Raw genomic sequence first — 27,005 nt, forward strand, 5'->3', positions numbered from 1 at the left:
ATGCTCGCTGTATACCTTGCTTCTGCCAGCCTAAGTGTGAGACTTCAAACAGTAGTGGCTGCAGAGTTCCTAGTACAGCTGCTTCTAAATCAGCGGTGAAGAATTTCCACTTAAGAAGTCGACTTTAGATAGATTCCAGGATGGGAAAATGGAACGAGCAGGGTGATAGAATCTCGAATACAAAGGCAATTTTTGACTGGCATGGAAGAAGTACGGTATGACGTAAAGAGAAGATGAAGCTGAGGGGAAAAGATTGCCACAACAATCACTATCGAGAGCCAAGACCCATGGTCCCTGACTCTGAAGGGAAAAGGCTTGGAAACATTAACCTGTCAGGCTCCTCATCAGAAAGTAAATTTCACATAGTGGCGTGTCAAACTGCTAGTATAGAATTCCTACTTCCCCACAGAAATACAGGTTAAAAAATGGACAAGTTTTTACCAAATATGCAAAAATAGTCTGTGTCTTTATGTCTCTCAGAAACCAGCGACTGCGTGGCATTTTGAGATGACGGAATTGAGCAGGTCAAAATGGCCACAGTGGGGATGACAGAGAGACTGAGGACTGTGTCTCCATTTTGCTTTGAGTTCTGTCAGCCATACTTTGTTTTCTTCCTCCAATGACTGCATGCCCACAGAAAATATACTGCCCTCTCTCACACACATATCTTAAGGAAGAAACATCTTCAAAGCATTTGGCCATAACCTCTGGTTTTTAATATTAAGGTCCAGAACATGAACACTGTGAAGTCCTTTGTGTCTATTCAGAAGAACATGTAGAAGGAAATGCAGCAGCTTCTGTGCTCCTCCTCTTTCTACACAGTACACTGCACTGCGACCTGAGTGACTGTTTTTGTTGTTAGTATTGCTGGGGTAGGGTTTCCCTCTTTCCTCTCTGGACCCATTTCCGGTTCTCTGGACTGGAATAGTATCTTACACTGGACTGAAGTGATGCACTCTATCCACTGGGGTTGAAACCTAGAAAGAAGTCCAAATAGTGTTTCTGTTGTGAATCATGATTGTCTAGTTGTATACAGGCCCATCCATCATATGTCCTAGCAACAATTGATCTTATTGTTTGCTGTAAGACCATTCCCTTCTTACCATTTCAGGTTCACTCCTGAGAGCAGATAGGTAGTCATTTCAAGCTTTCCTATAGATTCTATGAGGTCTCCATATCCCTGAGGAATATTTCCTTCACCTTGAGTTAGGTAGATCTGACCTCTTCTATTAAAAGTAAGGAGTAAAAATAAGAAAGTAACAAGAAGTGCTTACTGAACTTGCAGGAAGAGAAAGAGAGAGAGAGAGAGAGAGAGAGAGAGAGAGAGAGAGAGAGAGAGAGAGTGCATTTATGTACATGTGCTTTGTCAATGTAATGCATATGTGAAAATATATCTGATAGGAATAATTTTATCTGGAATTTATTCAATCTATACTACAGAAGGGTCCTTTTTTCATGTGTGGTGTAATGCAAGAATCTAGATATCTGTAAACATTATTTGCACAGCAAATTATAAGCTAAATGGTATAGGAGGTGTTCTCTGTCCTGTAGTTTCTTTCTCTTCTAATATCACCAAAAGTTATTGTCAGAGTATTTTCATACTTCCCACAATGTATTTCGACAACAATAAGAGTCTAGCAGCAATAATGGCAAAAATACAATGAGGTATTACAGCTCACTGTCCTACTTTTCTCTTGCTATGATATGATTCCTTGACCAAGGCAAATTACAGAAGAGTGTGTTATAGTTTCAGGGTTAGAGTTCATGACCATCATGGCTGGGAGCATGGCAGCAGGCAGGACAACATGGGACAGTAGTTGAAGGCTTTCATCTTGATGCACAAGCAGAAGGCAGAAGCAGGGAGAGAGAGCTAACTGCAAATAATCATGCTATTCTGAAACATCAAGCCTTTCCCCAGTTGACACCCTTCCTCCATCAGGGCCACACTTCTTAAAACAGTTCCACCAACTGGAGGACAATAAACTCAAACATATATGAGCCTGCGGAGCACGTTCACAAACAAACCACCACATATACTGTGAATAGTACCTATGCCAAAAGAAGTATTATGGAGAGAAGATCAATTTTGAGAATTTAAATGGAAGCAACAGTCCTAGCATGAACTTTCTACAGCATAAAAGTTGTCTTGGAATCATCCTTTAGCTGTCACAAAAGAAATAGCAGCTCACTGTGGACCAAATAAACACTTTTCCAGCTACCCAGATGCTTAAAACCTGACCCAAGCATGGGCAATATTGAAGGAGTGCCATGTCTTAGCATAACCAGTCAGGACCTCTTCCCACTAATCTGTCACTCTGTGAACCCATTATACACAGCCTATGTCAAACGTTGACCAATAAGCACTACCCTACTTTACATGGTGAGAGGAGCAGAAACTGAAAAATAAAAATGATAGCACCTACATAAAATATCTCTGGTTCTTAGCCCAAGGCAGATAGCCCACTACTCTCCTGCACAGTGCTTGAATTGACCTGTTCCTCTTGTCTAATTTTGGCAATTCTTTGATCATATGCCAATCTTTCCACAGGGTTACATTGTTTACAGTGTAAGACATTGTATTAATAGTGAATGTTGATAGTCTGCATTGTGCTTTCTCAAAATAATTTTAGATGTAGGTGACTACAGGTAGCAAAAGGGAGAATGTAAATCATTAGGCAAAACAGAGTTTACTCATTTCATAGTAACTTCAAAGGATGCAGGAGTCCACTGCCTGCTCTTAGCTATCATGAAGCAGCATACATTCAGTGCTTGTTATCTGTTCATTCATGCATTATTGCGATACCCTTCTTTTTTTTAATTGGATATTTTATGTATTTGTATTTCAAATGTTATCCCCTTTCCCAGTTCTCCCCTCCCCCTGCTTCTATGAGGATGCTCCCCCTTCCACGCAGCCAATCCTACCTCAACACCCTAGCATTCCACATACACTGGGGAAAAGAACCTTCACAGGATTAAGGGCGCCTCCTACTCTTGATACCAGACAATGCCACACTCTGCTCCATATGTCGTTGGAGCCATGGGTCCCTCCATGTATACTCTTTGGTTGGTGGTTTAGTCCCTGGGAGCTCTGGGGGTCTGATTGGTTGGTATTGTTGTTCTTCCTACAGGTTGCAAACCCCTTCAGCTCCTTCAGTCCTTTTCTAACTCCTCTATTGGGGTCCTGATGCTCAGTCTGATGGTTAGTTACAAGAATCCTCATTTGTACCAGTAAGTCTCTGGCAGAACCTCTCAGAGACATCCATATCAGGTTCCTGTCAGCACTTCTTGGCATCAGCAATAGTGACTGGGTTTGCTGGCTGCATATGGGATGGATCCCCAGGTGGAGCAGTCTCTGGATGGTCTTCCTTTCAGTCTCTGCTCCACTCTTTTTCTCTGTATTTCCTTCCATAAGTCTTTTGTTCACCCTTCTAAGAATAACTGAAGCATCTAAATTTTGGTCTTCCTTCTTCTTGAGCTTCATATGGACTGTGAATTTTATCTTGGGTATTCCAAGTTTTGGGGCTAATATCCACCAGAGAGTGCATATCTGTGTGTTCTCTGTGATTGGGTTCCCTCATTCAGGATGGTATTTTCTAGTTCCATCCATTTGCCTATGAATTTCATGAAGCAATTGTTCTAATAGCTATGTAGTACTCCATTTTGTATATATACCATATTTTCTGTATCCATTCCTCTGTTGAAGGACATCTGGCTTCTTTCCAGCTTCTGGCTATTATAAATATGGCTGCGATGAACATAGTGGAGCATGTGTGCTTGTTATATGTTGGAGCATCTTTTGGGTATCTGCCCAGGAGTGGTATAGCTGGGGCCTCAGGTAGTACAATGTCCAATTTTATGAGGCACCACCAAACTGATTTCCAGAGTGGTTGTATCAGTTTGCAGTCCCACCAACAATGGAGGAGTGTTCCTCTTTCTCCACATCCTCGTTGGCATCTGCTGTCTCCTAAGTTTTTGATCTTAGCCATTCTGACTGGTGTGAGGTAGAATCTCAGGGCTGTTTTGATTTGTATTTCCCTAATGACTAAGGATTTTAAACATCTTTAGGTGCTTCTCAGCCATTCCATATTTCTCAGTTAAGAACTTTTTGTTTAGTTCTGTACCCCATTTTTAAATAGGATTATTTGGTTCTCTGGAGTCTAACTTCTTGAGTTCTTTGTCTGCATTAGACATTAGCCCTCTGTATAAACAACCTCAAAGAATCATCTCATTAGATGCTGAGGAAGGTATTTGACAAAATTTAACATCCCTTCATGTTTAAGTTACAGAAAGATTGGGAATTCAAGGCCCATACCTAAATATAGTAAAAGCCATATACAGCAAACCAACAGCCAACAACAAACTAGATCGAGAGAAACTTGAAGCAATCTCACTAAAATCAGGGACTGGACAAGGCTGCCCACTCTTTCCCTACTTATTCAATATAGTACTTGAAGTCCTAGCCAGAACAATTAGACAACAAAAAAGAGGTCAAAACGATACAAATTGGAAAAGAAGAAGTTAAAATATCACTAATTGCAGATGATATGATAGTATACTTATGTGTTCCCAAAAATTCTACCAGAGAACTCCTAAACCTAATAAACAACTTCAGCAAAGTGACTAGATAAAAAATTAACTCAAAGAAAATCAGTTGCCTTCCTTTACTCAAAAGAAAACAGGATGAGAAGGAAGTTAGAGAAGTGACAACCTTCACAATCGTCCCAAATAATATAAAATACCTTAGCATGACTCTAACCAAGCAAGTGAAAGATCTGTGTGACAGGAACGTCAAGTCTCTGAAGAAAGAAATTGAGAAAGGTCTCAGAAGATGGAAAGATCTCCCATGCTAATGGATGGACAGGATTAATATAGTAAAAATGGCCATCTTGCCAAAAGCAATCTACAGATTCAATGCAGTCCCTATCAAACTTCCAACTTATTTCTTCATAGATTTAGAAAGAGAAAATTGGAATAACAGAAAAAAGCAGGATAGTAAAAACGATTCTCAACAATAAAAACTTCTAGGGGAGTCACCATCCCCAATCTCAAACTGTATTACAGAGCAATTGTGATAAATCCTGCATGGTGTTCGTACAGAGACAGGCAGATAGACCAGTGGAATAGAATTGAAGACCCATAAATGAACCCAGTCAGCTATGGTCACTTGATCTTTGACAAAGGAGCTAAAATCATCGAATGGAAAAAAGATAGCATTTTCAGCAAATGGTGCTGGTTCAACTGGAGGTCAGCATGTAGACAAAAGCAAAGAATCTATTCTTATCTCCTTGTATAATGCTCAAGTCCAGTGGATCAAGAGCCTCCACATAAAACCAGACATACCGAAACGAGTAGAAGAGAAAAATGGGGAAGATCCTTGAACTCAGGGACATGGGAAAATTTTCTGAACATATGCTTATGCTCTAAGATCAAAAATCGACAATTGGGACCTTGTAAAAATTGCAAAGCTTCTGTAAGGCAAAGGACACTGTCAATAGGCTAAAAAGGCAACCAAAAGATTGGGAAAAGTCTATACCCTTCCTTTCGTATGTCTATCTTTCCTCATACAGGAGTGCTGAGCTCTGCTCTACCATGCGCCTTTCATAACCCTTGTCATTCTCAGGCCATGCGAGGCTGTAGAAAACCCAGGAAGTTCAAAAGAAATTGAAACAGTTTCATTAGAGACATTTTCTACTTTAAATGATTTTATTCAATGGAAATAAAAGAAATTGCTTAAAATACCATTTAGAGCTCTAGATTTCTCCCCTTGCCTCTAACTGCTGCACAACCGTGAGTGACTCGAGAATTCTGGAATATGGAATAAAATTCTAAAACGTATTAAAGTTCTCTAATATGACATTGGATTACAGCTCGAAGGCTTGAAAAAAACTCTTTTATCTTAGATTTACAGTAAAAATGGATAGTAGGGATGAAAATTTACATGTAAAAATTGAATAGAACCCTTGTTCAAAATGAAAAAAAAATCTTATGAAATCACCTTGATATAACTTTCAGAGTCATATAATAAAGACACTATTCCTCAAGAAATTAATTAGAAAATATTAGCTCTTTCCATTGAGCTCCATTTCGAAAACTATCTATAATTATTTCAAGGAAGCAAGTAACAGGGTCTCTGCCTGAAATAAGTCCGTGTGAATGACATCATCGTGTTAGTCCTTGATCTGAGCTATCTTAGCAATAATGATAAACCTACAATATGGAACATTCGTATGCATATGTTGATGAACCGAATATAATAATTTAGAGCTGCTGATTTGAAATGTACAGGAGCCACCATTACATTCCTCTTCAAATGAAAATTTGAGACATTTTCCCACTTACCCTTTACTACTTTATAGATATGACTTTAGCTATAACCTCCATGACAGGGTAAAAGGTCTGACCAGGAAAGTTTTACTGAGCCTAAACAAAGGAACAACTGTGGTTTAGCTTAGGGACTTAGCCTCTGTGTTCACAATCCAGTGGGGGAAGCCCTCAGTCCACACAGGAGTCCCTACGCCCTATGTGATGGCAGTTTCTGATGGAAACATACAGAGATTTAGAGAAAAACTTTTTTTTTGTGATGCTGCCATAATTGTGATCAGTGTGCATGTAGGACATTGATTATCTCTGAACCATTTTTTCACTTGAAGGTTATTAAAATGGTTCTTCCTCCATATTCACAAATAGTGGGCACTAAGGAGGAGGCACACTTTGTTCTGCCTTGGGGAAGTTTAACTTTCATGAACTCAGGCGCCCAAGTGCCTCACACTACACCAAGGTTCTGGTAATCATTGGCTGTATTTCCTCCTTCTTCTCTTCCATCCATCCTGTCTCCCCTCCTTTCCATTTCCTTCACATTTTTCCTGTATTACTTTATGATTCTATGCACATCTAAATGCCATATAGTTAACTAGTAGGTGTGTGGATGGAACTATGGCTAAGAAAAAAATTAACTGATAAAGGAAAAATGGATTTTGTGGGGAAAAATGTGTCTCCCTTCTTTTGTCTACACATGAACATATGTGTGTAAATAATTTACACATACACACATGCTCGTAAATATTTTTTCCTGGTTACTGTTGATTGTGGTGTAACATTGTGTGCTCCTTCTTTTAGAAACCCAGTGTTTATCTTTTGTGTGCTTTTAGAAACATCTAGAAATGTGACACCCAATAGCTTGTGCCGTATAGATCATCAGTGGGTGACTGTCCAGTCAATAGACTTGGAGGAAGAATGGCAGACTGATGGGATGGAAATGAAATTGATTTACAGAACTTTCAGCTTCCAAAACAGTACTTTGCTTTTGTTTTTGTTGTTGTTTTTAATTGGATATTTTCTTTATTTACATTTCAAATGTTATCCCCTTAGTTGGTTTCCCCTCTGGAATCCCCTATCCCATCCTCCCCCTCCATTCCTCTATGAGAGTGCTCCTCCACACTCCCACCCACTCCTGCCTCACTCCCCTAGCATTCTCCAACGCTGGGTCATCCAGCCTTCACAGGACCAAGGAGCTCCCCTCCCAGCAATGCCAGAAAGGCCATCCTCTGCTACATATGCAGCTGGAGCCATGGGTCCCTCCATGTACTCTTTGGTTAGTGATTTAGTTCTTGGGAGCTCTGGGGGGTCGTCTGGTTGGTTGGTATTGTTGTTCTTCCTCTGGGTTGAAAACCCCTTCAGCTCCTTCCCCTAACTCCTCCACTGGGGTCCCCATGCTCAGCCTGATGATGATTGGCTGCAAGCATCCACCTCTGTATTTGTCAGGCTCTGGCAGAGCCTCTCAGGAGACAGCTATATCAGGCTCCTGTCAGCAAGCACTTCTTGGTATCAGCAATAGTGTCTGGGTTTGGTGTCTGCATATGGGATGGATGCCAGGTGGGGCAGACCAAGTGTGGATGCTTCAGTCCTACTTAGAAGGGGCAACAAATTAATTAAAGAAGGTAGAGGGAGGGAGGGACTTAGGAGGGAGTAAGGAGGGAGAGGGAAAAGGTTCAGCAAATAGAACAGAGGTGTGTAGCAATGGGTGATGGGGAACTGCGGGTAGCCACCAAAATGACCCAGATGCCAGGAAAGCAAGAGTCCCCCAGGACCCACAGGGATGCCATTAGCTGAAAAACCCAACGAAGGGGAGGGAGAACCTGCAGAGGACATATCCAGGGGTTAGGCGCAGCTCCTGGTTGAGGAATGGGACCACCCAACCATTTTAAAAGTATTAACCCAGAATTGCTCCTGTGTAAAGGAAATATGGGGACAAAGAGTGGAGCAGAGACTATACTTTGCTTTCACACCACACACAGCCTCATTAAAATCATTAAGTCTTTAGTTACCCTAAAGGGCCTGGCCCATGGTCGGCACATAGTCAGCTGAGTCTTTATAACAGCTAAAGTTGACTAAGGAATAGTTCTAGAGCCCAACCTTTGAATGAGGGTTTGGCAAGATGGCACAGTAAGTAATGTGTCTCCTGTATGGCATGGGGACCTGAATCAAGATCCTCAGTACCCACATGGAAGCTAAGTGTAGTCACGCATGTTTATAATCTGGCCTTTGTGAGGCAGAGGCAGCCTCACTGGCCAGCTGGTTGGACCAAAACTGCCACCATCAGGTTTTCTAACAGACTGTCTCTAGATGATAAAGTGAAGATCAATAGAGAAAGGCAAGTACTATTGACCTCTGGCCTCCAAATGTACAGGCACAAGGGCACAAATGTACACTTCATACACTCCTGTAAATTTTTTTTACAAACAAAAACAAACTATAAACATGATCCTAGTGTGATGGCAAAATTATTCAATGAGATGCTTTAAATAAGAAAGGCACTCACCTGCCAATAGCCTCATACGTTTGAATGCTTAATCACTGGGGAGTGGAATATTTTGGGAAGGATCACTAGGTATGGTCTTGTTGGGGGAGGTAAATCACTGAGCATAAGCTTTCCGGTTTAAAAAGCCTGTGCAAGACCCAGTCTTATCCTTTCTGCCTGCTAACTTTGTGTCAGATGTAAAGCTGTCACCTTCTGCTCTAGCAGTATACCCCTCTGATTCCCACTGTGATGATCACAATTAACCCTTTAAAATTGTGAGCCCCCGATTAAATGCTTTCTCTTATAGGAGATATCATGGTTATGATGTGTCTTTGCAACCCTAGAACAATGCCTAAGAGACCGAGTAAGGCAATCTCCACCAAGCCTGATGACCTTAGTTTCAGCCTTTGGACTTAGATGGAGGAAGGAGAGAATTGAATCCTGTGAGTAGTATGCTGACCTACACACACACACACACACACACACACACACACACACACACACACACACGTGACTAGTTTGTATAGAAAAAAGCCAGATGACACTAGAACATCCTGGAGCTGGAGACGCAGACAGTGGTGAGCCATCCAACATGGGTATCAGGAAACAAAATTAGTCCTTTGCAAGAACAGTGATCTCTTAACCTCTGAGCCATTTGTCAAGCCCTAATAAAAGCAATTGTTTTGTTTTTAAAGGACAGACAAGGTAAAGAACAAGGAAGGAGATTGACAGGAAGAGAGAAAAGGAGTGAGAGAGGTAGGGAGAGAGAAAAAAGTTTCTGTGCCTCATTCACATTTCTCTAGTAACTAATTAAAAATAATTACAATATACACCAGACTACAAGTAGCCTATACCTATGTGAACTGAATGGTGATGATTTAAATGAAATGAGGATATATTTCTTGCACTCACTGGTCTTTGGTTTACACTTTCATCTTGATTGGTGCTTTAGTGCGTTGGTTCCCTCTTTCTCTGTCACCCTTCACACAAAGCCGCACCTTCTGATAGAAGAGGACTGACTTAATGTGGCCATTATATTAAAATTCCAGCTAATAGGGATAGAATCAGAAAAGGGGGAATGCACTCTTTACAAGTAGGGAAATTTGCAGTTATAAATATTATTTCTGTTCTTGTTCTGTTTGCCAGCACCTAATTTAAATAGCCATAACCAATACAAACAGCATCTGAGAAATGTGCTCCACTAAACTCCTATTAATATACGGGGAAAGAGAACAGATAACAGGGAAACAGCAGGCAGTGTCTCACATGCAGATGAATGACTTTCAAATGGGCTCATAGAATTTCATTTTAAATATCATATATACTTCAAAATATTTCCTTCAGAAAGGAAGCCTGAGAACAGGATTAAAGGAACTCCATTTGATTCAGGCAGTGATCACAGAGGTGTTGAAGGTGAAAAGATAGCATGGAGAGGTGGGGGTACTCCATGCCTATGAGGTCACTGCTTCTCAGAGCCTCAGGCTCATCAAGTTCATTGAAGTGATACTGTAGTTCTAAACACACATTACACCTTGGCCGCACAGGACTTTACACTGAAAATTCTCATGGAAAGAGGGACTCTAGGAAGATGCATATCATATTTAACATGAACATAAACAAGGATCAAAGGCTCTTCTCTGATGTGCGTGTGTGTGTGTGTGTATGTGTACGTGTGTAGTGTGTGTATGTGTGTGCATGTGTGTGTATGTGTGTATGTGTGTGCATGTGTGTGTATGTGTGTGTATGTGTATGTGTGTAGTGTATGTGTGTGTATGTGTGTGTATGTGTGTGTATGTGTGTGTATGTGTATGTGTGTAGTGTGTATATGTGTGTGTGTATGTGTGTGTAGTGTGTGTATGTGTGTGTATGTGTATGTGTGTAGTGTATGTGTGTGTATGTGTGTGTGTATAGTGTGTGTATGTGTGTGTATGTGTGTATATGTGTGTGTATGTGTGTAGTGTGTGTATGTGTGTGTATATGTATTTATGTGGAGCTATGCATACAAATGTGTACACACATGTGTGGAGGCCAGAGATCAAGCTGATTTTGAATTTAGAGAAATCCAAGTCTCTCTGTCTCCTAAGTACTGCTACCAAAGCTGTGTGCCTGCATCTCTGTTATTGAAAACAGGGTCTCCTTTTGAGCCTAGAGTTTACTCGGACAGTTTAACAGGCTGGCCAGCGTCCTACAGAAATTTAATGTCACCCCAAGAATTGCTAGCCTAGCTTTTATGTATAGATCTCCGGGCGTGCATATGAAGTACTTTATCAAATGAGCCACCTTCCTGCACCTCAATGTCTCATTACATACGGGTGGGTTTCCATTTGACTTGGAATTTTTGCCTTTTCATTAACCTGCCTCTTTACTCATATTCGAAAGGAGTTATTTACCTGACTAGTGAGATAGAATGAAGGGATTACTGTATCCTCACAGTTCAGCCTCTTTTACCTGTTGTTTTCGTGACATGACTCTGTATGGAAAGTGGAATCTCTGGTCTGCACTGTGCTTAGTGCTTCTTTGTTCCTGTAGATGCAGAAATCCTGTCACCCTGCAGTGCCAACTGTGCGGGGCTGGCAGACCAGTTTCTCTCTGAAGTTTGCTAGGCTTGATCTTAAACTTCATTCTTCAGTTTCTGCTTAATCTACTATTAACCCCACCTGGCTATCTACCTTACAACTTTACTGGTTGCAAAGGCATTGATGATTAGCTCATTAAAATGCAACCAAAAAGAAAAGAAAAAAAAACCCCAAATCACTTGCTCTGTAGACTGACTCTCTGGTGCTATTTAAAGAAGGAAATCACATGTGATCATATTGTTTTTATTTTTATTGTGGTTATTATTTATAGAGAATACTTGTAGTTCCTGGCACTGTGCAAAGCACTTTATGAACCATATCTCACACATCCTCATAGCAAGTATGAAAGATTTTCGGATAGAAGGCTGAGGCTCATTCACAAGTTATACTCATTTGGTTAATGTGTATTTATTGGATACTTATTATATATCCAGTTCTAAAAGAAACAAGCAGTCAGGATCTATTCATTTGTAAAGAGGAGTTTAATTTATATATATATATATATATATATATATATATATATACATGTATATATATGTATATGTCATCATGTGAAGAAAAATGGAATTCCAATTTTGATTAGTGGCATACAAAATGATACAAGATGACCCCAGAGAAAACATTTCTCAAGAATCACTGAGGATTCATTGAAGGAAGATTGCACATCTACTTTGACTAAGGGGCTGATGAAGGCAAGAGAGACTCAGGTTCCAAAGGAGGTGGCAGTGTGTACCAGAGCCCTGTGGTTTAAGGAAGCATGAAGAAGGCAAATCATAGTTTTAGACGGTCAATGTGGCTGGAATGATGAGAGTGAGATGGATACTATAAATAGCAATAAGTCATGGATTAAGGTTCATAATGGCCGTTTAGCTTTATTTTAAGAGAAAACATAGTTGGCTAGGAAACATTTAACGAGCTGTGATCCAGTCATACTGGAGTGAGTAGAAAGGTATATGAAAAATCTTTAGAATATGTATGTGATAGAAAGAGGTACAGGTTAAATTCTAGTGTCAAAGATGACCCTTAAATACATGGATAAGGTGGTCAAGAATCCAGCACACCTACGTACAACTATGAACGGTTTCTCTTTGAAGCAAACTATACATGTTTGGTTCTAATAATCTGCTTGGTCATGTTTGTAAAGAACACTGCCCCTGGCTGCAGTTTCTGACAAATGTCTACCTTTTAATATCTCAGAGTACCCTCTTCATGAACTACCAAAATACATGTTATTGGAACAGAAATCATGATAAAAATTTTCCCAAGAACAGGTTAAACTCCTGGTCTGAACATAGTGTTTGCCACACACTTCCCTAGAGGGATCTGAGAAGCTCTAGGATATGTGGATATAGAGAGTAGAACTACTAAACTTAAATGTGACGTTGAAGGGTTGGTGAGTTTGTCACAGGGAGGAAATTCCCAGGGCCTATTTATAGCTTTAAAGTTAAAAAGCAAAGAAAGGTGCACTTAGCCAATGGCTGCTTTTTCCTTTTCTCTTATTGCAAATGCTTCAGATAGAGACAACTTTCCCAAAGAAACTACTGTGCTCTGCTGATGAGTCTTTCTCTGGTTGCAGATTTCCAAATACCCATCTTAGATTAGCTAAGAAGGTGTCTTTACTTTTAAATGAAACAGAGTATTTCCATAAAAGCCTCTCGATCCAATTAAACTTGAAGAACCAAAGAAAAATCATGTCTTGATTCCACCTTTTTCCCTCAAATGTAAGTAGGCAGATTATGAAAATATGAAACGGAGTCATGGCACATGGAAAAATCCCAATTTTTATTTAGAACAAGGTTCAGATGTTTAAAGGAGTCCAAGTAACAGTCTGATAATATGACTCGTCTGTATCTATGCTCTGTGTCAGTCAGTTGATAGAACTCATGTTTTTCTGAATGGGCATTGCTTACCAAATGTTTGAAAGCCATCCATGCCCCATCCCAGTACTGCACTAATGAAGCATGCATAGCCACACAAAACCTTCACGGTTTTGATTACTTTTACTCTTGTTAATGTTTTATCTGACTCTGTTCATTAAAAAGCAGTCATTCCTGGAAATGATTTTACTGTTGGAGAAATGGCAGCCGTGATTCAGTGCTGTTGCCTGTACTGGTGGCTTGACTTTTCTACTAAGTTAATCACTACTTAGTTTAATTGACCATGGCTGGGGTATGTTGAGGACTGATGCCTAATCAGAAACATCATGTATTACACTACAAACATACATTTCACAATCGTGATGTACGTACACCAGTAGTTAAGGGTATATTTGTGGGCTTGTAGCCATTAAAGGACTCACCAACATCGGTGCATCTGTCATCTGCCATTGCTCTGTAGCTTCTATGATTTGCTCCTTTATACAGGAGCCCTAAGTCATTCATCCTCCGACTATCAGCCAGGACTCATTACCCAATTTCAAACTAATTACAAGAGGCTGGGAAATTCAGGGAGCACATGGGGATATGTAACAAGCCCTACTCTATCTGTTACACTAAATTTGCCATCCCTCTACTATATAAGATTGACCAGATGGCAAACTTTGATTGAAATTCTTCTAGCAGGACACTGAGCATGATTTCAGTAGAGAAGTGTTAGGAGCATTAACAACAGAAAAAAGATTCTCTCTGGGCTGGGAAGGGGGCGCAATGAGCGTGGTGATTGTATAGAGTTGATGCAAAAGACTCAAAGAAAGGGAAAGAGTTAAAGGGATGGAAAAGAATAAGAATCTCAGAGTCTAAACACACGCAAGCAAGCTAAACATACTAATTAACCAAAAGGACCTTGAAAGAGGAAATGAAAGCTAAGTACAGCATCTTTAAACCTTTGTTGTCCTCATGAGCAGTTTTAACTTTACGTGTTGACTCACTGGCTCCCTTTAGATGTAGGAATATTATCATCTTCAAGGAACTCAGGGAAATTACAACTGTAAAATCCAGATAAGATCAAGGAGGTGTAGCCATCTGGAAATTGATGGATAGGATTTGAGGATAAAAGAGGTACATATGAAAACAGGTGGAATGTAATTTGGCGACACAAAGAGTATGTGTGGCCTTTCAAGAGCAGGCATAAGAGCATGAACTCCATAAATTGTACACCTGTGTTATTTCATACTTGGGAATTTAGAGAGGAAGAAAGTGTTACGGTTGAAACCATACACTAAAATGAATTTTAAAAAAATTGGAGAAAGTAGTCTAGTTTTCTTCAGTATGATAATGTGTCCATATGTGAATGGAAGAGGCATATTTTCTATTTTACTGCTTACTACATTAGTAGTGGAAGTGGTGGTGATCTAATAGAATTGCAAAGCTCTGTAGCAAGTGCTTAACACACATTATGCAATTTTATATTCACACCATATTGTGCCACCGCTCATTATGACAAATTATGACTAACCGAGGGCAAAAGATTTCCGAAGGTCCATTCGCTAATACACTGGACTTGAGCCTTACGAAGCTACATTAGCAAAGGCTCTGCTCGTGCCTACCTTTAGAATTTTATCTCTCTTATTTCATTTTTATCTCCCAAGTGTTTGAATGGATATATGCTCTGCTTCATAGTTCCAAAAATCTCTTCTGTTCTTCTCCAAATACTATATACTATAAAAATGAAATTTGAGGGAGATAAGGAGACAGTCATGACTATAAAAATGATCGAGTTATATGAGTTCCTAATTCACATTTTGAAGCTTATATGTAAAACCTGCTGTGATGTGTTTGACATGTGGAATAAAGAATGAATAAAAGACACAAATACCTCCATTTCAAATTTAGATATCAAGTTGTATGTCTATAATATGTTGGAAAAAAACGGCACTCTTAATAAAGAGTAAATAACTGTCGCCAAGCAATTACCATATATTATTAATTATGAGAAATAAAATGTAGATGATTTTGTATCGAAAGCATGACAAAAACATCCAATTCATTTTAAAAACTTTTAAGATTTAACCTTATTTTATGTATAACCATATGATTTTCACATTAAACATAAACGATATCCTCCTTTAAAAATATTGTTTATTCTGTGAGTGTATGCATGTGTGTAGAAGGGCATGTGGGTATAACTGTGTAGAGGACAGAATTTCATGGCAGAAGCTTGCTTCAGTTATGTCCATCTTAGATTTTGAGACTGACTCTGACTAGACAGGTAGGCTGCTAGGCCCTGCGATCATCCTCTTGACTGTCGTTCTGTATTGACATTACAAGTGCTGACCACCACTCTGACGTTTTCCATGAGAGCTGTTTATCTGAAGGCAAGTCCTCATGTTTGCAAGGTAGGCAAGAGACCAACTCAACCATCTTCCCAGTCCAGGGAACAGTTCTGACTTCCTGGCCTTGTTCATGTTTTCACTTCTTTCAGACATTTGCCTTGTATTTTAAGTTTTCATTTAATAAATTAAGCTCTATAGAGCAATGTTTCATTCCAATTCTGTTTATTGTTATAACACACACTGTCATCTAGAGTATTTCCCTATCTAATAAAATCACTGATTGCATTCTCCTGGATATTGCGGTAAAATTGAGTACTGGCTTACAGAGTTATTTAAAACAGTTCTCTTTGCTCCCCAAACACCGACTGTTGATTTTTCTCTCTTATTTCTTGAACTTCAAAATTGATAATAACCTTGAAAAATACGATCCCATCTACAATAGGTAGAATTTGATGAGGACGGCAGAAGCGTCATCCTCTGTACACTTCACAGTGCCTGCGGGGACAGCACGGTGCTTGGAAGCACGGAAGAGGAGCAGAGGTTTTACAAGTAGGTTACAGTTTTTATTGACCTCTAGCCTGAGTCCAATATCTTTGTTCTAAAGAGTGGAACTAGCAGTTATAAAAAGAAAATCTCTTCATGTTAGGAATCCCAGCTGCCTTGTTTTTCCCAACTAAGTTATGTGTAAAACATGAAGAAAATTCTTAGATCTGTTGGGATATGGGGTTGCTAGGGTGACCGTTAAAGAAAGTGAGCCAGGCACTATCAGAGATCAATAAGAACAGGGAGGCACTAGGGGCTAAAGTTAGAAATATTAAATCTTTGGACAAGACCTTTTCTTCTAAAGCTTAGAGATCTAATTGGTTTTCTTGGTTTTATCTTCCAGCATCAGTCCTAACACATGGACACCTTTTTTTTTGTTCAGATCCTACGTTTGTTACACCTTTCTTTGTACTTCCTCAAGCCATGAGAGAAGTTCAGAACCAAGAAAGCGGTGCTGCTGTGGGCTGCCAAAATCCAGACCTCCTAGTACACCACTGCTGAACCTGCATCTCTTCTTTGCTTATATCCATTTTATAGCCCCTTCAAGGAAACGATAACTGCCCTAAAGAGTCACACTAAACCCCCTCACAGTATACAGGGACATCCTTACCCACAAGAGGATGGAGGACCGAGCTTTTAAAAACAAAAGCAAATCTTAGAACACCAAGTAATGGGTATAAGGACTGCATATCCACTCCGACTGGTGGTGTGTGTAAAATCCTCTGGTTAGTTATCATACACATAGACACAGGAGGGGTGAAGATGGTAATTATTGGTTCAAGAGTCACAGTTCCTCAGTAGCTGAAGACGGTAGACAGGCTAGAATATAGATTGTATACTGTGAACAAGAAAATATAAATAAATCTTAATGGAAAACTCCACATGTACATAGCTCTTAAATGTTAGCATCAGGGCAAAAGACTATATGATCTACCCTCTCCCACGGTCTTCGCAAGCTTCTCTCCTAATGCTATTCTCCCTATTGACTCTCAGCCCATAGCTTCTGCTTCTTGTGATGCCAGTTGTGATAATTGCTCAGCTGAAAATATCTTAAAAGAAATAGTTGCTAAGTCTGAAAACCTCAATTTAGTCTCAAGACTCATACAGTAGAAATAAAGAACATACCTCTAGAAGCTGTCCTCTGACCTCTGCACCCAGGCTGCAATGCTCACCCGTACCCCACCCTCATCCTCCCAATATATAGTGTTAACATCAATATACACCATTTACAATGAATGAAATCTTTGATTCATCTTTTTCCTTGGCTGATTTTTTTTCTCTCGGTTGCTTAAACTGCCATATGTCCATTGATTATAAATGCATGGTGTATGTAGACACTATCTGGGGTGACGAGATACAGTCAATAAAAGAGAAAGGAATGTCACACCCCGTGAATCTTATAACTTAGAAAGGGTAAGTCAGAACCTAAGCATATTCTATACAAAATTATGAAGTTTACAGAAGGAAAATTCACCGAAAGATGGGAAACATGAGAAATAGAATTTCTACAGGATGTGACCGGAGAATACCAAGACGGTGGTACATGAATACATAGATCAGAAGGTACCTAGGAGGAGCATTTCAGCTGAAGGTTCAGTGCATATGACACATATAAAACCAGCAACTGAGAGGAGAGTCAATAAACATCTTAAAGTGTTGAAGTCTTTAGACCAGTTGGGAAGGCATTAAAGTAATCCAGAGAGGTAATAACAGAACCACTAACAGTACGTTAGTTGGTGTTCTATTACTGTAGCAAAGTATCTGAGAATCATCTAACCCAAGATATGTGATGCAAAGGATTATTTTGTATCACAGTTTGGAGGTTACTGCATCTTTTATTGGTACCTGTATCTGGAGAGATACTGTAATGAGACTTGGGCTTTGGTGGCCTCACCCTTTTGGCTCTGAGGTTACAAGATTCAAATGCACTCTCTTGCGCTGGCTTTGCACATAGCCTGTCGTGTCCCTCAGTGGGTATTCCATGATGCTTGTATCTTTGGTTTTTCTCTGCTCCAGTGAAACTCTAACTTCCTTTTCACAGCTTCACTCTATTTTCTCTGGTCACAGGAGCTAAAGGTTCAGATGTTGCCACAAGCTCTTTGACTTACAGTCTCGTTTTGGAAATTTCAGTGGAAACTTCTGTAACCCTGTGACTCTTGTACTTCTTTATGACTGAAAGAATAAAAGTACCATGTAGACCTTGTTAATGTTAGTCATCATCTCAAGGTAAACCCAGCCTTGCAGGATCCACGCCTATCATTGCCTCGAAGTGTTTTGCTCTTTGAAATAAGCTCTGTCAAGTGATACTTCTTATGTTTGTATGCAGTCAAAAATTTCAAAGTTTATTTTTAAAATGAGTTTTCCAACCATTGACGCACATTTGTGTCTTTCCACCATTAAGCATGTGACAGACTGGGTTTGCCTATTCTTGAGATGCCCTGTATTCCTTTTTTTCTAATATCCTTTAAAAAAGACCTTTGGATTAATTTTTGTTGCACAAATCTTTTAACATCTCTGTCTTTTCTAGGAAATTTAATTATGCCCTTTCTGTTTAAATTGCACGAATGTTGTCTGTCTGTTCACCTGTGCTCTCAGTTCTTAGACCTTTGGTTAAAAGCATCCATTCATGACCAACTTGCTGCTTTCCTAAAGCCTGCACTGCCTTGAAATGTCCTCCACCAAATATGCCAGTCTATTCTCTTGAAACGTGACCTTAGAACATGAGCAATTGGGGAAGTGCTTTGGTGGGTCATGATTTACACTGGCCTTTAATTCTGATTCACTCTTGAACAGAAAGTAGGAATCTTTGCAACCCCAGCTTTCCATAATGAAACTTCCTGATTTCCCTGAGGGTAAACCACAGTCATTGTCTAAGATTCTGCAGTCAGGATCACAGACTTTTCCAAAAGGCAATATAAGCATAAAAATCAAGTGTGAACATTTTTCTTGATTCTTCTTTGTAGCAAGTTTGGGTTTCTAACCCTGGGCATCGAATCCCATTGAGTTCCAGTACAACTCGAAGGAATGGAATTTTAACCATCAACATTCACTTGGAAAATTCTTTAGGGATGATATCATTGACCATTATGCTCAGGACGTCTTTCTAAAGAGACTGAGGAAAACATCCAGAGATCAAATCATCATTACAGTCACTGTCTGCATATAAAGCATCTAGATGATGGGTGGCTTTTGCTGTACTTCCCATAACTACTCAATATGATTGTCTTAGTAATGTCACACAGTGTGCAGGATTATGATCCGTCTTAGTTGGGAATATTGCTGCTGTGATGAAACACCACAGCCATAGCGACTTTCGGAGGAAAGGCTTTGTTTGGTTTACATCACTGTTCTATCAGCAAAAGAAGTCAGGACAGGAATTCAAGCAGGGCAGGAACCTGGAGGCAGGAACTGATGCAGAGGCCATGGAGGAGTGCTGCTTAGTGGCTTTTCCCACATGGCTTGCTCAATCTGCTTTATTATAGAAACCAGGTGTGTCTACTTGTCCATGGTCATAAAAGCCTGGTCCCTCCATATCAATTACTTAGTAGTAAAATACTCTACAGGCTTTCTGATAGCTCAGGCATATTAAAGCATTTTCTCAATTGAGTCTTCATCCTCTCCAGTGACTATCTAAGTTGGCATTAACCAGGAAGCTCACAATCTATTTCACAGGTGAAGAGACTCAGGCATTGAAGTTTATTATCTTCCAAAAGAGTCACAGCTAAGGACTCAAGAGATGACTCAGTAGTTAAGAACATGTATTTCTCTTGCAGATTGTTCAGCTCCCAACACAACCATCTCTAACTTGAGGTCCAGGAAATTTGATGCCCTCTACTAGACTCTAGGATACTTCACCTTGCATCTCCTCAGACCCACACATAAAGATACACATAGACACACATAGTTCAAAAATTAATACAAAATCAATCAGTATCGATGTCCTCAAATTCCTGCTTTTATTCAGCACGCTGTCATTTAATTCTTTTCCTTACAAACTCTCGCTTTCCTTTATTACTCAATTTCTACACTCTTCTTTAACCTGCTTATTTCTATGTATTGTTTAAAAGTTGTTGTTCCTGAAAGGAATGCTGTCAATTTTGTCATTAGTTATCCCAAATAATCCCTATTAACTATGAAGGATAAAGTTCATTTATCCAGTTATATAGCAAATACCTGACTTATCTCAAAAATTAAAGTGGGTATTCAATTTAGAATAGAGCCAATAGAGCCAAAAATACTAGACATGAAAACCTAATTTGGAGTTTAGTTTGAGAAAGAGCACAGGTCTATCACAGACTGTTTGGAAGGAGAGAATAGAGGAACTACATTTCCACACTGTACAATACTGTGTCTGTCCACTTCATAGACTCTGCATTAAGAAAAGACATCAGAGCTTAATTTGCAGGACATGTGTCTGCATCTGTGGAGTTCTGATCCTATCTTACTGTCAAGGCAGGCTGAGAGGGACTTAAATCAGGGGTCGATGTGAGGTTGGAAATCCCAGTGCTATATGTGTCTTTAATAGGACACTTCTTCAGCTACAAAGTCTCCTTAAAAAGACTTTAAAACCTGCAGAATGGATGTTAGAATCATAAGACAGTAAACCACCATATAGCAATTTACTTTAAGGCAGAAACTAAGCTACAAATGATGAAAAGACATAACTTACCCCTAACACCTCTTATACATTTAAGAGTAGAATTTCAGGTGCCGGTAAACGTCTGCTTTGGTTCATTGGAGAAAAGTTTGTCAGCCATTCTTAATAGTCTCTGAAAAACCCTGTCTTTCCTAACACTCTCATATAATAGTTACATGATAAGACCCACTGTGTTTCACAGTACATCAGGGTGTTCCACGGTATTTTCTACAGTAAGTTTTGCTATATTGAACAGTAAATCACAGAATTCCTCAAACACTAAAACTCCCTTGGCTAACAATTTTTTCTCTATGGTATTATCTCCCAGGGAGGGATGAAGGTCAGCTGTGCGGTTTGTTCCCAAAAGCTTCCCTTTATCTCTTCAGCATATATATCCCAAGAGAAGTCATCAAGTCTCTTCTCTCAGAGTGAGAGAGTCACAAGCATCACCCTCCAAAAACCTCAGGCTGGAGACACTATCGATGGGTTGGCGGTAAAGAGGAAAAGAAGCAGCGCAGAAACGGACATGAGGTGAGAAACAGTACAACTCAGAAACCTTAACGAACAATTTGTCACAAAGAATCAAAAGCACATAGGCAACACTACATCATAAGTGGTCTAATGATAATGTAGGTATTCTGAAGCATTGTATTATCAAGATGAAGGCGGACTTTCCTAAACTCATTTGCATATCACCCATTAAGTGCCTGCAGATATGCTGACATTTATTCAACCATGACAGGGTACCAAAGGAGCCTTCTAAGCAACGAGCTCAGTCTGTCCTCTTGTTCTTTCTACCTTCTCTTCAGGATAGCGAGTGACAAGCAGAAATGACAACCCACCATAGCAGAACATATGAAGAAACTCGTGATTTTAGGGACTACTCAAGTCCCCTTTTACACGTCTGTGCACAGCGCGAGACAGTTTCCATTCTGGTTACTTATCAATGTTCAAAACTCTCATGAACGCATTGTGACATCATAAGATAAATGGAATGTGCTGAGATACTCCATCTAGCTTTTCTCAGAAAAGGCTTGCAAGCACAGAGTAATGTGTTGGCTATTCACATTACTTAAACTTCATTACCACAGAAAATAGCCTACTGTACATTTATAAGGATATTATTATCATAAATAATTCAACTCAAACAACACTGGTCAAGATAAATAATCAAAGTACATTTTGTACTTTAATGATCTTGTTTTGACTATGGCTCTTTGTGGATCCTTCTTTAGTTGTTCAGTGTGGGGGGCAGGTTTGATTTTTATTTACTTAAGTACTAATTCCCTCAAATTGGCAACTCATATTTTTTTCCTCCTTGTTGTCAATTAAATTTAATAAGAACATAATGTGTGGGCAAATGATGTTATGTAAAATACAGTTTGTGTAAAAGTACAAGAAAGAAATTTAATAGGAATTAGAAGTCTGAAGAATCCTTTTAAGCACATTTAACTTAATATTAATGCATATACCTATATTCCTTCTTGTATAATTAGCATGAACTGAAGATATGGTCAGGTGAATGATTGCCTATTACTACCGTTTGACAGTTGTTGAACCAATGACAACCTTAGAAATACAAACAAGAGACTGGGAAGATTGCTCAGTGGTTACAGCACTTGCCAGGCAAATTTGAGGACCTGAATTTAAATCTGAACAAGGCATACCAATGTTAGGTCGGTATGGTAGCTTGTCTACAATTCCACTCTCAGAAGACAGAAACAGGAGATCCCCAGAGCAAGCTGGCTAGCAAAACTAGTCTAATAAATAATTTCTGAGTTTGACTAAGACCCTGCCTCAATGGATATGGTGAACCACTGTCTGAGGATGAGTCTTGTAAGCAACCCACTTTACGCAAAAGTCCCTGTACACATGCAAAAGGATGCATGCACTCATGCATAGCTCATGAACACACACACACACACACACACACATACACACATACACATACACACACATATACACACACACACAAACACACACACACATGTCTGAGTATAGTAGGAAAGTGTTTATAGACGTATAAGTACTCAGGTTTGGATTATTTCCCAAACCTTGAAACAGTGATGGGAATTGGAATAGAAAGGGAGAAGCTGGTTGTTGTTTGAGAAATTCATACTTTGATAGTCCCAGTTGTTTACTCATCCACATCCAAAGTAGATTTGTCCTTGCATGCACCGCTAGCTCAAAAATATCTACCATTAGGACAGGTCTGGGACTAGGCTTGGCAGCACAGGGATACTTTTTCGAGGCTCTTCACGAGCATTGGAACTTAGAAAAAGCAGCTAGTAGACGTCTCTTTATTTCAAATCTAATTATTTTCCTCATGGAAGGCACATAAGCCTAGGCAGCCTCTCGCAGCTCTCATGATATCAGGTTATGGGGGAGGCATTACAGGCTTGTGCATTCTGGCAAAGCATTGAGACTCTTCCTGCAGGAGAGGTGACTTGAGGTGGTGGGAGCATGTGACCCTCTTCTTCCTGGACTTCAGGAATCAGTTCCTAGGAAGCACGTGTGAAGCCTTGTGCTTCAAAAGGAGCAATGCCTCAGTGGATCTACTAATTAAGTAAGCTGAAGAATTTTCTCTGATTATGGCAAGTCCATGTTCTAGTTATTGAAGAAATTGTGATTCTGGGAAAGAAAAGCAGCCATGCATGTCCACCGAGCTCTGTTTCTTTCTCTTCTGTTTCAGCTTAATTCTACTTAGCTTACCAGCCTTATCCTCAGCACCTAGAAGGATGTCCTTCATTCAGTAGAAGCTCACCAAATTTACCCTAAATTAACATGAATTCTAATGAATTAATTTAATTGAAATATATTGAGAAATGGTGAAACTATTTTCAGGGAACTATTTTATATATATATATATTTTTTTTTCAAACAGTCCTGAAAAGACTGTAATATTACCTCAGTTTCCATGTCAGAAAAGTAAAATTCAGGAAAACCAGCAGGCAGGATTTCATTAACCCCGAGAAAGGATACTCTCTCTTGTTTGCCTCTGTTTTCCATGCATACACATTTCCTTGTGAGTAATAGTCTTACAGTCAGTATGCAATGATCAATTTTTAAAGCAAACTAATGAATTTATGTTGGGAAGATGTTTTTTTCTTTGAATCCGAAAAGTCTCTACTTGAATCAAGAAACGTATTTATTCAGTAGGTTTTGATCTATTTTCCATGTGAAAGTAGCTTAAAGCTCTTGGCTCCCCCCATGAAACTTGAAAAAGCTAACTCAGCGCAGCAGGGACACACTGGAAGAATTTCCTGCCCCATCAGGGGTGTAAGACAAATGTATGCAGTTTTATAATGATTTTGGTCACTGGTTTCCAAAATGTATTCCAAGGAGGGCCTTTCAGATCATATTGTCAAACATCCTGTGCTACCCTCCTGACTTTTCCATTGTCTTCTGTTGTGTGTGTGTGCTTGAAGCATTCCGTGACCAAATGTATTTGGGTAATGCTGATTGAAAGGAAGACTTTCACATAGATCCTGCCTCTCCAGGGATGTGTTAATATGAAATATTTACCCCAAGAATTTAACCTTAGGTCTTCTCACAACACCTTCTGCTACTGGAAACCCTCAAAATATGGTTTGGGAAATATTCTTAGAAGTTACTCACATTTGCAAAACTCATTTTCACTGTATCCTTAAAGGATCATACGTATGTGTGTGTGGTAATGTATAAAATTAAAGTATGCCAAAGACTGGGTTCTCTCAATGCCTTTAATAAGTAAAACAGCCTGGGCTGTAGGCCTATTCGTATAATGTGTATGTGGTATTGCCATTCTTCTGAAATAGAATGGCACCACAGTTGTGTTTCTGGTCAAGTTCCCATTCGTTATTCAGGGAGTGCAGCTGTGACAATCCAAATGTTTTCTGCTTCTATCCTACTATCGAGCAACTTCCCACTGTCTGCAGTAGTTCCATATTGGTAAACTGTAGTTTTTAATGTGCTTTCCTGATGTAGGCAGAAGAAAGAGAGAAAGTGATGGAAGGCCCGGGGAGTCATAGTTGACATGTCCTTTGCCAATGATGAGTCCAGGTGAGGCAGGGTCAAGCCATACTCACTGGAATCCTTTTCAAAGTTTGTTTCGCATAGGCCTAAGGAACACTGAAGTTTCCATCCCATATTTTAGATGCTGAGAGGATGTATCTGACTGGGTAGTGGTGGTGGTACACACCTTTAATCCCAATACTCCAGAGGTAGAGAGGCACATGGATCTGTGAGTTTGAGGCCAGCCTGCTCTAAAAGTAAGTCCCAGTATGGGCACCAGGATTATACAAAAAACCCTCTCTTGAAAAGAAAGAGAGAGAGAGAGAGAGAGAGAGAGAGAGAGAGAGAGAGAGAGAGAGATAGAGAGAGAGAGAGAGAGAGAGAAAGGCAGGGAGAGAGAAACAGAGAGAGAAATAGAGAGGAAAGTGGGAGGAAGGGAGGGAGGGGAGGAAGGGAGAAGGGAAGAAGAAAAGAAGGAAGGAAGGAAGGAAGGAAGGAAGGAAGGAAGGAAGGAAGGAAGCAAGGAAAAATTATCTGTGAAGCAGCCTGTGAGCTCTGCAATGACACCATGGAGGATCTAAAGCTCCAAAACTGATCATGAAGAGAATAAACGTGAGGATGAGAGAGAAGGAAAAGAGGAAATGGGCATCACAGAAGCTGAAAGGTTGAGATGTGTTCAGAATTACTGTTGGTAGAGTAAATATTGATTCTGAACTGTACAGGATCTAAATGACGTAGGCGTTGGATGATTTCCCATCGGTAAAGTACTATGGATAACCAAAACCTTAGATTCTGCCCGTGAAGATTCTGGGGCTTAGCACACTGAGGCAGTCGACATAACTGGACCACTCCTGGGACTAATTGAGTCCATGAGCTTTTTCAGATAAGAATTTCCATCACTTTCTTCCCTCTTTTCCAGGAAGGAAAACTGTGGTAGGATTTGGAAATGTGTACTGGAAACCAATTCATGCCAGCAAAGTAGCCAGTGGACTTGGTGTAGGAACATGGGTTTGAATCTCAGCTCTGTCACTTCCTAGACAAGTCACTTCATACCCTAACCCTGGGTTCCTTCACACTGAAGACAGGATGACCTCACTAAAAGGCTATTGTATATGTGTGTCATTCTCTAATACAGACCCTATAGAGCTTTGCAAACTTTTAACTTAATTCAAGAGACCTTCTAAAAACTAGTTCTGTCACCATCAATACATTTTATTTCTATTCTTTGTAAATCCGAGTTTTATAACTAATTCAGGACACCTACTTCTTGAAGAATCTACAGAAATGTCCTTATGTTCTGTAATAACTTTTATCTTATTCTCAAAGTGGAAAGTACAAGTTAGCTGTCCAATACCAATAGGGTATTGGTTTGATGCATACTGCAGGAGAGCAATATAAAAATAGTTTCTTATTGATAAGACCTGCCTGATTTCTTTTCATTCATATCCCTGCAGCTTTGGCCAATTGATGTAATTCTGTTTTCGCAGTAAATCTAGCACATTAACTGGCATTTCATTTTGTTTTACATAAACTATTATATTTAATGCCTCTCTGTGAAATCAGTTTTAAGACTTTTTTTTTCATGATATTTTTAAAGAGAGCATGGGTGCAAGCTATCTACCTAAAAACCCTCCACATGTTGTGATTTTCATAGATTTCTAATTATATCACTATGAAACCATTTCAGTATTTCCGTCCAAAGAAGGGAAGCAAATGTAACTTTTCCCACATTAGTATCTTCTCTAAGGTAGTTTGCCTCTTCCTATACCTTGGCATCAAAATCGACATCATGGTTTGCACTCACCCGTGGAAAGTGAGTAGAAAATGACATGTGCTCCTTTCCAGCAGTCACTTCTAGAACCATCGTAGGATTCTGCTGCTTTCTTGCTCCATCCCCATTATGACGTAATCAGTACCCTAGACAGAGTGTGACAATATATTCAGAGTATTGACCACTTATACATTCATGATGATATCTTCTTGTTAGTAGATGAATAAACTGAGATTATAATAGTGAAACTCACCCAAGAGGAAAGCAAAAAGATAGTTGTTCAATTCAATTTTGTCAGTATTCTGTATTTCTCATTCTCCAATTGATGTTTACATTAAAAGATTGTTTTAAATAACCACATCTATACATTTAGTCTGTGGTATGTGAAGAGAGATAGCATAATGAGGTTCACATGGGGATAAGAGGAGGGGGGCAGGATCAGGTATGGGAGGAGATGGAGGTGATGTACAGAGGGTCGA

The 27,005-nt window shown here is 39.6% G+C and overlaps 1 long non-coding RNA gene across 3 annotated transcripts; it reads right to left on the minus strand.

Moving 5' to 3' along the window:
- Window positions 1-693: 693 nt before the first annotated feature.
- Window positions 694-26,634, minus strand: LOC120100929 (uncharacterized). 3 transcript variants are annotated; one of them, XR_005501238.2, is made up of 3 exons: window positions 26,560-26,629; window positions 21,605-23,492; window positions 17,942-18,298 (listed from the first exon to the last, which is right to left on the minus strand). It is a non-coding gene; the product is annotated as an uncharacterized LOC120100929 (long non-coding RNA). The 3 variants fall into 3 exon arrangements; XR_010064396.1 differs by lacking the exons at window positions 17,942-18,298; window positions 21,605-23,492 and adding an exon at window positions 694-977 and having other exon boundaries at window positions 26,560-26,634; XR_010064395.1 differs by having other exon boundaries at window positions 21,605-26,611.
- Window positions 26,635-27,005: the final 371 nt, after the last annotated feature.

Source organism: Rattus norvegicus, chromosome 2 (assembly GCF_036323735.1).
Source record: "Rattus norvegicus strain BN/NHsdMcwi chromosome 2, GRCr8, whole genome shotgun sequence".
NCBI lineage: Eukaryota > Metazoa > Chordata > Mammalia > Rodentia > Muridae > Rattus > Rattus norvegicus.